The sequence below is a fragment of the Ambystoma mexicanum genome, chromosome 9, assembly GCF_040938575.1.
Source record: "Ambystoma mexicanum isolate Mex_15411 chromosome 9, UKY_AmexF1_1, whole genome shotgun sequence".
Lineage (NCBI taxonomy): Eukaryota > Metazoa > Chordata > Amphibia > Caudata > Ambystomatidae > Ambystoma > Ambystoma mexicanum.
The window spans coordinates 1448406378-1448420673 of record NC_090931.1 but is presented as its reverse complement, the minus strand read 5'-3'; the positions used below and the strand labels follow the sequence as shown (position 1 = coordinate 1448420673).

At 45.4% G+C, this 14296-nt stretch overlaps 1 protein-coding gene across 3 annotated transcripts in view; it reads left to right on the top strand.

The window, feature by feature from the left end:
• The window catches only part of TTLL4 (tubulin tyrosine ligase like 4), a 1554536-nt gene that overhangs the window by 61704 nt on the left and 1478536 nt on the right, over positions 1–14296 (top strand). The gene's annotated exons all lie outside the window — the stretch shown is intronic.

Genomic DNA, 14296 nt, shown 5'->3' with positions numbered 1-14296 from the left:
TACATCTATTGTCACCAGTATATCAACTGATGCAATGACTAATGAATCCAAAAAATGTGTTCTCTTTAATATCTGCTGTGTGCTTTTACACCAGAGGCTATAAGATAGTGTCTATGTAAACACCTAGTGGTTGCAAAATTCTGTCAGTTGCTGAAACTTTGGCCCGACCAGGTGGTTTCTCCAGGGACTTCTGAACCTTGGGTAAAAGGTAGAAATGGGGACGGTTTCAATAGGAATTGCTTCGTCTTTTCATTGAGCCATTCCAAGCTCTCAGCCTGGTCAAAAAGGATTTTCAAGTTTCCACAAATTTCCTGATAAAGCATATGTATGATGATCATTCAATTGTCTCCTGCATTCCTGTTCATAATCTTTGGTATTTAAATTCACTAACACTCCACCCTTATTCGCTGCACCTATGGTAATCTCGTAATCCTCATACAATTTAATGGTCAATTCTTATACTTGGATGCATGTAAGGTCTAAGTACTCCATATTGTCTGAATCTGATGTATCCTGGATGTCGAGGTTGCCAAAAAAATGTGTTTTACTTTACGAATGAACACAAATGGCTCTATTTTGGTGTTGAACATGTTTGAACCACATGTGGGGACAAAACTATGACCCTTCTGGAAAATTAGATTTTCTGATGTACTAAGAATTCTTTTAGACAAATTAATTGCTGTGTTTTTCTCGAAGGTTGTCTGTTCTGTGTCCTCTTTGGTCTTTCTCCTGCCCCTTTTCTCCCCGCGTCAACTTTAAAAATGAAAATTTAAAAACCTGGTCTAGGTGATGTTTGTAGCCTGTCCTTTGAACAGAAGCCGTATCTTGCCGTATCTTGCGGTTCACTATCTTGTTTATTTGTTGTGATTTAATGTTACTGTCTACATTTTGAATATTGGTATCTGACTATTGGTAGCTCAACTAGACTGTTCTTTAGAGCTAATCCTGTTATAAGTGTTGCTTTGGTCCCTATATTTATTCATCCAATTGTATACTCCTTCATTATGATGATCATAAGTATTTCGTTTGAATTTCATCCATTGTTTTGTTCTCTGATTTATACCCTTCTAGTTTAGTGTTCATCTATTCCAGAAGGCTTGTAATCTCGTCCTCCCTTAACATGGATGTCTGGGACTCCCACAACACCCCATATCCAAGGAAAGTGAAAGTGAATCTCTGGAAAGTCTTGGCTCCTCCACTGCCCATTTAATTTTTAACAGAGATGTGTGCAATATCTTAAAGTAGGCCATGGGGATTGGAATGGGGGATGCTGGTGAATATGTAAAGCATTTTATGGAGAATAATTTTGATTGGCGATATTCTGGCAATCCTGGATTAAGGGCAGCTTCGGTAAATTCTTTTTTGTCTTCGAACTGGGTAAATGTTTTTTTAATAGTTAATTTGCAGTAGGATCTCTGGCTTGTGGCTACACGTATTCACATGTACATTGCCTCCCTATGTCATCGTCTAAATCCCCATGGGGGTTCCCGTACATTAAGCATATTGGCTAACAGTAAAACAAGTTCCAGTTATATATATATTTTTTTTTAATTGTCGGTTAGCAGGTTTTAGAGATCACATTACACTGCCAAACTGCAACAATTCAAAATGCCCAAGCACTCGGTCGCTACTGTGCAAACATATTTATTGTTAGTAGATTTCAATTAAAAAGCATGCCGTCTAGCATGGACATACAAATGTTGATGCTCCATCTGGGTATGCATCACTGCGCCAGGTGTTCTGTCTCGCTACAGAGACTTTGTCAGGCAAACCTTTGTTACTTTGTTTCATTCAGTTATTTATTCCTTTGATGTTAGGCGTACCAGCTGGCTCATTGCTACAGTCATGTGACTCCAGCATATTCCCACAGCCAAGCAACACCTTAATGGCAGACATTTTAAATATCAGCAATACATTTGATATATTAGATCAGATTTTCATCTCTAATCATTTCAATACATTCCCTGATTTCAATACGATACATTCTTTTCACTTTTGTATGCAATTTTACTAATATCCAATTCCCTTAAAAATGTATTAATATTGTACTTTCACAATCAGTGACTCATCCCAGATGCATTTTACATAATTCATTATGCTCCAAAGAGCAAATGGCTAGTTCTCTAAGAAGTCTGCCCAATTGTTCCATTTCTAAAACATGTAAATACTTCAACCTTTCTATTTACAAACAGTTCATTAAACTTAAATGAGCAGAGTTCCTGAACAATAAAGCCTAACTGGGTCATGGCCCTCCAATTCAAGTATTGATTTTATTGGGTCTGAACTTTCCTCCACTGCTTTTTGATCTGGCCTCTGTATTTCAATCCATCTTTTATTGCTTTGCCTATCACTCAGGGGTCCTTCATCATTCTTTGATAAGTCAGATGCCACTTTCCACTCCCCAGTATGCAAGAGGGGACTTTCTTCCTCCACTGTCGCAATTGTCAGTTGTTGATTGTCATATGTAAATTGTGAGTCATGGAAAGCCCATCTAGATTTTACTACTGTAGAGGGAAGCCAATTCGTCACTTCTTGTAGCAGCTTCCTCTTATTGACAGTTATGGGGGACAAGTGTTGGAATATCTTGATGTCCCTCCCTGAATTGAATCCAACTGCTGACTTGCTGCTTTAAGATTATTCTTTCTTGGCATGAACAAATGTATCCTGGTGAAAGCACCCAGAATCCAATCATTTTTGTAGTGTGTGCATTCTATCCAACTCTATTTCGGTATCTTCAGACAGTTTAAGCAGGGTTCTGAGCAGATATTGTTTAACATTCTTTTAGCTCTGCGTCTGATACTTGCTTGGCGACACCTCGCACTTTAACCTTTTGTTGTAATGTTTTCACAATGGTCCTGTTTTTAGTTGTAATGCAATGCACTGTCTCCAACTCATTCTTTTTTTTAAGTTCTAAAAGCCCATGATAGTCAAACTGTATTCCTCCCCAAGTTTCCTCCGGCCCTTAAACCTGCATATCTAGCGCATGCATTTTCTGTAGAAGGTCTGTTAAATTTCCATTTTTGTCTTGCTACATTCTGGCATCTTAAAGCTTTGCTCACATAAACCTGAACAGTGCTGGAAGACCTGGGGGTTCCTGCAGAGTTTAGTTTCTCACCAATAAGGCAGGGTGTCTTCCCGAAGCACAGTAGCCTAATGCAGGACATCATTTTGTTAGATAAAAATGTCATAAATTGGGGTGACTCACAAGTCCTCACTAAGCACAATTCAGCCCAAGGCCAGACCTGTCTTTTAGAAATAAATGACAGCCATAGTGACTCTTATATTACAGCTTCAGCTTATCGCCTTTGAAAATGTGGTCAAGTGATGGGCATTGGTGGGAAGGAACATTACCCATCTTATCTAAACATGTTCCTTACTTCTGTGGCTTTTCTGTATAACTATACCTTTCAAAATAAACTGCAGTGTGTGCGTACTTATCTGTGAGCGATGGTGGTTTTTGTCGAATTAGTGTGTAGCAGTATCTCCAAAAGAGAATCCCCTTCAGACCGAAGGCCCCAGCGCTCTCCTAACTTGACATTTCCATTGTGTTGTCCTGTATTTCTTTTTTGATTTTGCTCCGCAAATTATGCAGATTATTTTTCATTGCAAGTACGTCAAAGAACACTGGTTGCTCATGGTCCCATATCCGATTGGGCTACCATTATGTTGCTCTTGTTTTTTTTTCCTGAGTCCCCATCATGGACAGTAGCTCTGTCCCTTTAGGAGTTTTTGATTTGGCAGCTATTTTCCCGTTGCACAAAGACAGGCCCATCTTGTAAATGCTCATGTTCCTATTCACTGCAGCTCGGAGCCTTGGGCAGGCTGCATGCAGCTTATCTGCTTTAGGGATTGCAATTTTGAGGTAGAGTAGTGGACTCCGGACCATGTGTTTCTTAAAGGTGCTCAGTATCCCTGCCCCCCTTGTTGGAGAGACTGATGCCTTACCTGCTGTCAATGAGGCTGTCTGTGTTATCTGTCTGCTTTGAACCGAGATTTAGTGTATAAAATGGTTCTTTGGCGATCGTCGCCCTCCAAACATGAGGGACGTTTAGTGATCTCCAGTATCACAGTGCACTACCAGTTCTTCCCAGGAGCTTAACATTGTTTTGGTCCAGGCCCAACGCACTGCCCTGTGGAGCTGCACTCTTAGTAATAGCCTGGCGATTCCCCTCTGGGCCAATGTGGTAACCAAACCCTCCGCTTTGTGCAGTCCCAGTGAGTTACAAATCTCTCAGCCGCTCTCCACACCTCCAAGGATCTCCGTTCTGAGCACTCGCACCTCCATGTAGGATCTGTGAGACTGACAGAGAGCCGCATCACCCAGGCCATGGTTGAACGAGCTCAAGACAGTCTTCATGGTCCTGGTAATGTGTGATCTAAAGACTTGTGCAGCGTGGGCGATTGCCTTGAAAAGGCAACTTGGCACTAAGCATGGGCATAGATGTTAATACCAACCCATCAGTGGACACCAATCATTAATGTGGGAACAACGTTTTGAAGGTCTAAGCTCCAGATGAATAGCAGTGAGGCAGAGTTTTTTTGGCAGAGCATTCCAGGTCTTCGCTTCCATCACTGAAGACCGGCCTCCACATCTGGAAAGCCTGAACTTGGGCACAAAAAGTAGCCCGGCTGAGGTTGAGCGAAGTAAATGGGGAGGCTTCTAGTGAGCAATAAATAAAAGAAGGGTCTAGGTTATTATAGGATTTAAGTACCAGGCACAAACTTTAAAGCGAATACATTTCTCAAGTCGAAGCCAGTGAAGAGTTTGCAAAACCGCAGAAATATGGGCTCAACGGCTCAGATGAGAAATCTATTTAGCTGTGGCATTCTGGATAGGTTTCTTCTACGGATAGCCAATTTGGGCATGCCCAGTTAGGCTGCATCGCAAACATCCAGCTAACTGTCCACAAAAGCATTGACTAGTTGAATTTTGTGTGACCGGTTTTAAAATCTTTTTAGAGAACGCAGTTGATGAAAGCAGGCCTTTGAGATCATGCTGATGTGATAATCCAGAGACTGTTCAGGATCTAGCCAGACCCCCACATGCCTAACCTTCTGCGATGGGGCAGAGAGCAGAAGGCTGATATTTCTCAGACCATTGATAAATAGTTGATATTTCTGGAGTTTTGTTTTCTGATAAGCTAGATCGTGAATGGGACAAAGTATTTGAACATAACATTTCATTTTCTGGGTGTTTTTTCAGACTACTAAAAAGCACCAAATGACTACCTTTTTCCAAACGACCTTTTAATTTATGAACCTGGGCCTGTTCTGAATACCCTAAACGGAACATCAGCTTGGTATCCTCAGCATAAATTAAATTTAATACAAGCCCGAACGACCTGATTAAGTTGGCCAGAGGCCTCAATAACAAAATGAAAGCGAGGGACCGAGTGCAGAGCCCTGTTGAACCCTGTGTGTAACCACATTTTGAGCAGGAAAATGATTCGATGTTAAGGATTGAAACCTGCCAGTAAGAAAGAGAAAGAAGGAAGGCCAGGCTAGTGCTTTATCTCGATGCCAAAAGGTGGAGATGTGTTGGAAGAATGGAATGATCACCATGTCGAAAGCAGCCGAGAGGTCAATCAAAATCTGAGCCCACACCCTGCCATCATCCACCATACCTCCGATATCCATTGCATCCACAAAAACGAATTAGTGGGCTTCATCAGCAAACTGGCCATTGCAGCTGATTTTCCAGGTCGAAAGAACTACTTCTCACTTGGCAGAGAGCCAGAGCTAGTGTTTATTTCACTTTCTAGATCACCAGCTGGACGGGGTTCATGAGGTGAGCCGGATGAACCGTGATCAACCGTGATCAGTCATATTTTCTAGTAATATAGGGACTGAAGTAGGCTGACGGGAAGTCCAGATGTTGATAGTTAAAATGGTCTGGTTTAGGAGCTGGGATAATCGATCCGTGATTGACTAATTGAGTAAAGACCATCTCGCTTTGAATTTGGAAGATTTTGTCAGGAAAATAAAACGGCATAGAGTTGGTGAGGTTTTTGGGGGCGAAGCAGAGACAAAACTTTGAACAACTCTTGGAACTAGAAACTCTTTTCTTTTTTTTTTTTTTTTTTTTTTTTTTTTTTTTTTTGTGTAAATTTGATTTTATTAAGTTTTAAAAGTGAGTCATGGTACAACAATAAGAAAACCAGTACATATCTTATAACAGTAGAACTAAGCCATAAAACTCCATGTATTCCGTGTTTGTCCGGCAGACACGATCTCCATACATAATGTTCGAGTGTAAACATGACTTCCCCCTCGCCCCTGTTGCCCACCCCCCTCCCTCCCCGTGGTCAGGCAGCGTTTAGTACAGTTCTTGCAGCATTCATGTGTTGTCGGGATCTTCCTCAATCCTGAGAGGACATTTTAGTGGGGGCGGACTCTGTTCTATTTAGGTCTCGTTTCGCTCTTCTGTTCTTGGGGTGGTCAGTTTATGGCTGAGGAGTCCGTTGGGTAGGTATATGCTCTTGTATTCCATCCAGAGGGCTTCAATCTGCGACGATCTTCCGTGTAGTGACGCTGTGATATGTTCCATTATGCAAATATTGTTGGCAACGTTGATCCATTCGCTTTTCGTAGGGGTTATGGGGGCTTTCCATTTCATTACCAGCGTTGCTCTTGCCGCTAATAGCAGTTGTGGGGCTATATCCTTTATTTTGATCCAGTCATCCCCATCCTTCTCAAGGCCGAAGAGCATGAGGTAGGGATTAGCTGTTCTGATAATACCGTCAACCTCTTTGATCCAGCCCAAAACTTCAGACCAGAAGACTTTTATTCGGGGGCACCCCCACCACATGTGCCAATAGTCTGCTTTTTCCCCACATCCCCTCCAGCATTCTGGCTTGATTGTTTGGAACATTTTGGATAACCTGACTGGATCGTATTGCCATCTATGCAGCAACTTGATTGCGTGGAGCTTGTATTGGTTTGAGATGGATATTTGTGTGGTCGCTTGGCATATGGTGTCCCATAGGTCCGGTGTGATCTGTTCAGCAAAATCTTTTTCCCATCTACCTTTCAGTGCATCCGTGTTCACTCCCTCCCCTCCTATCAGTGCCCTGTACATGTCAGATATTAGGCCCTTCATTTCAGTTCTTGAGTCGAGTATTTTCTCAAATGAGAGTGAGATCTCTCATTACTTTGGGCTTCCACAGAGGTCTCGTCAAAACGCCTTTAATTTGTATATATTGGAAAGTGGATAGTGGGCCTATTCCGAGGGCTTCCGTTAATTCTGGGAGAGGGATAAAGGAGTCTTTTCTTTGTAGTTGCCCAACTCTTTCCAATCCTGCCTCATACCATGCTTGGAATCGTCCTACATTTGGAATGTGGTCGTTGATTCCGGGAGACCATAAGTGGCTTAAAGGGGCTGGCCAGGTGGTAATGTTTTGCATGTTCTTTCCCTGTGTCCAAATGTCCCAGATGGTGTTCAGTATGGGGTGATCTTTGAGTTTTCTTCGAATTCTTTCCTTCGGAGCCCAGAGCCATTCCGATACCGTGGCTGGTGAGAAATAGTGATTGTCCATATTAACCCAATGGATGTCTGTTTGATTACGCAGATGTGGGATTAGTACTCTTAGTTGGGATGCTTCGTAGTATTTGTGTAGGTCAGGGAGTCCGACCCCTCCCTTGTCTTTGGGGAGTGTTAAGATCTTATATGGGATCCTCGCTTTCTTCCCTTTCCATAAGAATCGGAGCATGGCCCTTTTTGTTTCAGTAAAGAAACTGATCGGGATCCTGATGGGTAACATTTGGAAGGGGTATAGGAATCGAGGGAGAGATACCATCTTTATTGCATTAAGTCGACCAAGCCAAGATATTGTGAGCTTATCCCATCTTGCCAGGTCGGACCGGAACTGGTTTAGTAGGGTGGGGAAGTTGGCTTCGTATAGGTCACTCAGCTTTTTCGTAATTTGTATCCCCAGGTACTGTAGTTTTGTGTGTTCAATTTTAAGGCCCAGGGGAGAGAATTTGGTGATATTTTCATCTTCTGAGCCTTGAAGGGGAAAGAGTGTCGACTTGGTTTTGTTTACTTTGAACCCTGATAGTCTACCGTGTTCTTCCAACAGACAGAGGGCTCGAGGGATGGAAGAAAGGGGGTTAGTAATGTGGAGGAGGATGTCCTCTGCATAGAGGGCAATTTTGTATTCCGTCGACCCCAATCGAATACCCTCTAGGATGGGGTTGGCCCTCATCGTTATTGCCAGGGGCTCTAGTGAGAGTGCAAAGAGAATTGCCGAGAGGGGACATCCCTGTCTAGTCCCACGTTGTAAGTTAAACCATCTAGAATATTCACCATTACCGAATATTGAGGCTTTAGGGTCTGAGTATACTGCCTGAATTGCTGTCCTAAACCTCGTGCCCATTCCCACTTTACATAATACCGCTTTTAGGAATCCCCATTCCACCCTGTCCAAGGCATTTTCTGCGTCGATAGAGAGTAGGACCGGGTCATTATCCAGGGTCTGGGATGTATGGATGAGATGGAGGGTTTTGAGCAGTGTGTCAGCATCCTGTCTCCCGAGTATAAATCCAACCTGGTCTGGGTGTATGAGTTGCGGGATTAGCGTTTCCAACCTTGCAGCCAGGATTCTAGTATAGATTTTCGCATCCAGGTTAAGCAGGGAGATGGGGCGGTACGAGGCACATTTCGTGGGATCCCTCCCTGCCTTGGGGATCACTGTGATCAGTGCCCTGGTAAAGGAGTCCGGGGGTTTCCCTGTATCCATTATCTCATTGAAAAGGGTCGTTAGGAAGGGAGACAGTGTTGCAATGAAGGTTTTATAAAATCCGGCAGTGTAGCCATCTTCTCCCTGGGATTTACCTAGGGTTAGTCTCTTTATGGCAGCTTGGACTTCAGATTCTGTGATGGGGGATTCTAACAGTTCGGCATCTTGTTGTGATATGCGGGGGACATTTATTGAGGACAGGTACGTTTCTGTATCTATTTGTTCGGGGTTCACTTCAGAAGAATAGAGTGCCTCATAAAAGTTGGCGAAGGATTCTGGAATAGTGGTGTGAGCGTGTGATGTTTGGGAGTTATCCTCAGAGATTTCTAATACTCTTCGTTCAGCTCTCTGCTCTCGAAGCCTGGCAGCGAGAAGTGCGTCCCCCTTTTCGTAAAATTTTTGTTTCAGAAACCTTAATTTGCGCACCACTTGTTCGCACCACTTGTTCGTGTTCTAATAGTTTCAGTTCGTTTCTTTTCTCTCTGGCTCTACTCATTTTTATGGGGTCTAATTCTGCGTCTGGTTCGGGTTTGCTCTCCAGTTGGTGGATTTCTGTTCATAGCCTCTGTTCGATAAGATTACGCTCCCTCTTTTTTGAGGAGCCTTCTCTTATCAGAATCCCCCTCCAGGTAGCCTTTCCTGCCTCCCAAACGGTCTGTTTGGACGCCTCCCCGTTGTCATTTGTTTCGAAGAATTGGTAGATTTCCATCTCCATTTCGGCTCTGAAGACAGCGTCTTTCCAGAGGCTCTCATTGCAGCGCCATTTGCCACTCCTAGTCGGCAGATTCGCCCACTGAATGTCTGTGAGGACCATGTCATGGTCTGACCATGTGATCGGGGTTATGCCTGCTTTAGCTGTAACCTCAGCGAGGTCTCTGGATAGATATATGTAGTCAATTCGGGTATACGTATTGTGTGGGGCGGAATAGAAGGTGTAGCCTTGTTCTTCGGGATGATGTGCCCTCCACGCGTCTATCATATTATACATTTCCATCATTTGCGCAAGCTCAGTTAGCTCAAGTCTGTTCTGGTGGCTCGTGTTGGGGTTCCCAGGTTTTCGATCTTTGACCGGATCCGCCCATTGGTTAAAGTCTCCGCCTAAAATAATGTGCCCGGTGGCTTCTAATAATATCTTGGGGATCGTTCTGGAGAGGAATCTCGATTGTCCCGTGTTCGGGGAATACAGGGTCGCAATCGTTACGTTCACCTTACCTATTTGCCCATTTACGAGCAGAGCTCGTCCTTCTACATCAGACCATGTCCTGGTAGGAGTGAATGCTATGCCTTTTCTAATGAGGATTCCCACCCCTCCTTTTCTAAGCGGGCCAGAGCCCCAGTATTCATTCCCAACTCGTTTCCCAAGGATCGGTCTTTCTTCTCCTTTTTATATATTTCGTTTCCTGCAGGAAGAGGATGTCTATTTCAGCCCTACGGAATTCTCTGGCGACGAGGGACCGTTTCGTTGGTGAATTGAGTCCTTTTACATTGAGTGTCCCGACTCTCAAGGAGACATTTTTCCTTGTGTTAGTGTCTGTTGTCATTGCTCTTTCTCATGGGGAAACAGTCTCTTCGTGTGTAATTGGTAATGCTTTTTACTCGTGGGTTGCTTGCTGCTATGCTTGTTTCGGTTCACTATGTACGCTGCCTTGACCCGCCTCGGCCCTGTGGCCTTTCCCTCACCCTCCCTCCCTCCATCCCTTCCCCATTCCTAATTGAAGGCGTCCGATCGAACCCGGCATGCTGCTCCAGGTCGGCATTGGACCACTTTGGGGGGCCGTTACTTCACGCCCCTTAACCAAATAAGTCATCTTTGTCCGGAGTGAGCCCCTCTTTGGTTCCCCCCTAATTTTTGTCATTAGAGTCAGGGAAACGTGTATGTGTTCGTATCGCCTCATTACATCATTTGCTTATTTAATTGGAACTGTCTTACCAGCGTCGCTTGGATTCAGTTATCTGCTTCTGGGGAGATATTGCCTCTCCGGAATTTTCGTGACCCCTTTACTTTCTTTCTCCTGGGGCCTTGGATTCGCCACTCTCGTCCTTCTCCATGTGTCTCTCCTAGGCCAGCCACCTCTCCCCGAGTGCCAAGGAGGTTAGATATGCATGTTTGTATTTCTTTCTCGGATCTCAGCCTGAATCTGGTTCCCTCATATTCGAATGAGAGTGAGAAGGGGTAGCCCCACCTGTATCGAACATTCTTTTCTTTGAGCATCTTTGTGAGCGGACCACATGTTTTCCTGAGAGCCAGGGTCAGGGAGGAAAGGTCTTGGTAAATTGAGATTTGTGCTCCCCCTAGCGTGATCTCGTCGCTCCTTCTGGCTTTTTCGAGAATTCTGGCTTTGTCTCTGAAGCGATGAAATCGGGCAAGAACCGATCGTGGACCACCCGTGGGGCCACCTGCTCTATGTATTCGTTCCGTTATTGGTTCATCCACTTCATCATCTGCTGTGATGAGTTTAATAATGTTGTGAAGTGTTTCCTTGAGGTCCGCCTCAGTTTCCCCCTCTTTCTCAGGAATTCCAAAGATGCGTATATTGTCCCTTCTTTCTCTATTTTCCAAATCATCCAATTTGAGTCTGAACTCATCTTTTCGTTCCAGGATGTCATTCTCTGTTCGAGTCGTATCTCTAGCGTGTCGATTGAGGTCTGGTTATTTTCCACCCCTTCAAGCCTGTCCTCCATGCTGTCGAGTCTTTGGGTGATCCTGTCTATTTTGCCTCCTATGTTAGTGCCCAAGTTCTTTATTTCGCCCAGAAGGGCAGCAATATCTCCTTTCGTTGCCGCTGCTAGGTCATTTCCCGTAGTGATGTTGTTTGCCATTGCTGGTTCAGTTAGGGCGGGAAGAGTGGGGGCGTAGGCGAAGTGCAGGAGCTTGTGCTTGAAGTTCATGCGGGGCTTTGATGGTGATGTCGTGGTTCCTCCGAAGCGACAGGCAGAGGAGGCACACGCCCCTGTTTTGGGGGCCTTACCCTCTGTACTGATCCGTTACAGGGCACATGGGGTGGTTCCCTCTTAGTAGTTGGGGGTTGGTTGCAGCTTTAGGTTTGGGTATTTAAAGTATACTGCTGTGATGATGGCTGGGAGTGCGTACTTGGTTCCTTTGATTGGAGGAGGCACACGCCCTGTGTCCAGGGGCCTTGCCCTCCGTTTGGTATGGCTTCTGTTTCGCCAGCGAGGTGTACTCCGGAGGGACCTCAGGACTGGAGATATCTTGCGCGTGTTCTCAGGAGAATCGCAGTACTGGTTGGTTCACGTGCCAAGGTTTGGGGCCTCACCTCCGGTTTACCTCTGGTGTTGCGAGGATCTCCCCGTTTTACACTACAGCGTTCTGTACCGGGTTTCGGAGGGTTGTCCCGCTCACCTCTACTAATAGTGGGTCTAAGGCAGTTTGTAATTTTGGTGGGTTTCTCGTCTCACTTTCAGGAGTGTGTGTGGTTTACCGGTGGGGCTCCTTTAAAGGGTGCAGGAAGCCATCCATTACCTTCTGGAAGTCGAGTCCGTGGTGGGATGGTTGTTTCCACGTACCCGTTTGCCGTGGGTGCGCCTCGCTTCTGGGGTGAAGCCGAGCGTGTTGTGTAGTCTCTCCCCGTTTTGGCTCCTGGGTGGTCCGTTGGGTGGTCCGTTGGTCGCTTGGGGCAGAGGCCTCCTCTCTGGTAAGCGCAGAGTGTTTCAGCGCCGTTATGTCCCCCTTTTCTGGGGGCCCGGGATCCCTCTAAAGCGTCAGGATCCGGCAGATCTGCACCGGAGAGTCGGTGGGGGGGCTTTTGGGGAGGGGGCCAAGATGAGGCGTAGAGTCCCAAACCACTCACAAGGAGTGGGTCCGCGGTCGCTATCCGATGCGGTCTGGGGGTGGTGGGATGCAGATGTCGGGTTGCCCTGAACTATCAGTGTTCGGCTGCTCGTTGGGGGGCGGGCAGTGAACAGACCTCACCTCGCGTTATGGGTCCTTCATGGGTGCCAGGCAGGGGAGGTCTCTTGAACGGGGGTTCGGGTGGGTCCAGGGCTAGGGTACCCACCTGTTTGTCAGGTATCCGCTCAGGGCCATGGTCATCCATGGTCGTGTAGGCTCCGTTTGCGGGTTCGTAGTGTGGGCTTTCTCGGGAATGCCCTGCAGCGCACGTGTGCCGGGTTGGTTTCGCTTTCTCTCCGGTTCGGACGGCCGCGGCTTGGGAGTCGGATTTCGTTGGGATCCCAGGTCCGTTTTCGCTCTGAATTTTTCCCAGTGCTGGGGGAGGTATTCCCACTGTAGCTTCACGCTTTTTCTCCGGTGGGGGGGTCCAAAAAGTGGGGGCTCAGTCCATCTTTTGGGGTGGCTGTGGCGGAGCTCACGCAGAGTTCATGGATGTCTCTGCGCCCCCTGGTGGCCACAGAAACTCTGATTTTAATAAAGTGAACGCTTGGTGTGAAACACAATTATTTTTAAGAATATATAATTCTGCAATTGTTTAGCTTTAGGATTATGCCTGCTCCTCCAAATCCGTTTTAACTGTCTAAGTTTACATTTTTTTTTTCGACTTTAAAAATGTTTAAAACAAAGGTTTCTCCCTCGCTAGTTTTGACTAGGCCAGGCACTAGCTGGTTTATAGCTTCAGGCAATTAATGATGTGTCTAACAACCTTGAGGGAATCGGACACTGACTACCTGAACGGGGTATCCAGTCATTTCTTTGACAGAATTATGCTGAAAAAAACCCTGTCACATTCTATTGGGGGTAGTGGGGTTAGGGGGGAAAGGGGTTAAAATGGGTGGGGAGTGGCCTGGGGGAGGTGGATTAGTGTAGGGAAAGGGAGATTTGGGGGGCAACACCCAGTTAATTTTGTTTTTATTCCCTGCCCCCCCCCCCAACCCACCTGACCCCCCGCCCCCCAGCCAGCAGATTTCAGGCAATGTAATGTACTTTGGCAGAATTCCTGTTGGAAGAATAACATAGAACCCTGAACGCAGGGGTGGGGGAGGGCGGGGGAACAGGTGGAGACGAGGCTCTCAGAATGAAAATGTATCAATTTATGGAAGAAATAGATCTTTCAACCAAAGATGTATCAAAGTAGTTTTGGGAACATCGATTAGAAAAGGAATACCTACATGGTACGTCTAGGGAAGAGGAGAAAACTGGCAGCTGGCATTTACTAGGCTAGAGCAATCAGACGTGCAGTTCAAAGTGTGCCCTAATATGAGTGGTGGAAGACACAATCTGTACCAAGTCTAAATTAGACATTCATGGAAATAATTGGCTTTACAATTTGTAATATATTCGGTCATCAAAATTAAAATCTACAATGAAAAAAGACTAGGACAGAAGGGGAGAAGCTGGGAAATCAAGGTGTTGAAACAAGACTGTAAATGAGGAATGTGCATGAGAGTGATGCCCAGTATCGATAGTATTTGAAAAATCTAAGAAGAGCTTTACATGAAGCATAGTTTATATGGTCCTCTGTTAGGCCACACTCCTGAATCTAGTATTGTTAAGGTATTCCAGTGATGGTGACTAAACTAAGGCCTGTTCCACTTTACCTTCTGAGGCATTTGAAGATGTGGTTGATTTTGTTTTATTTTCATGC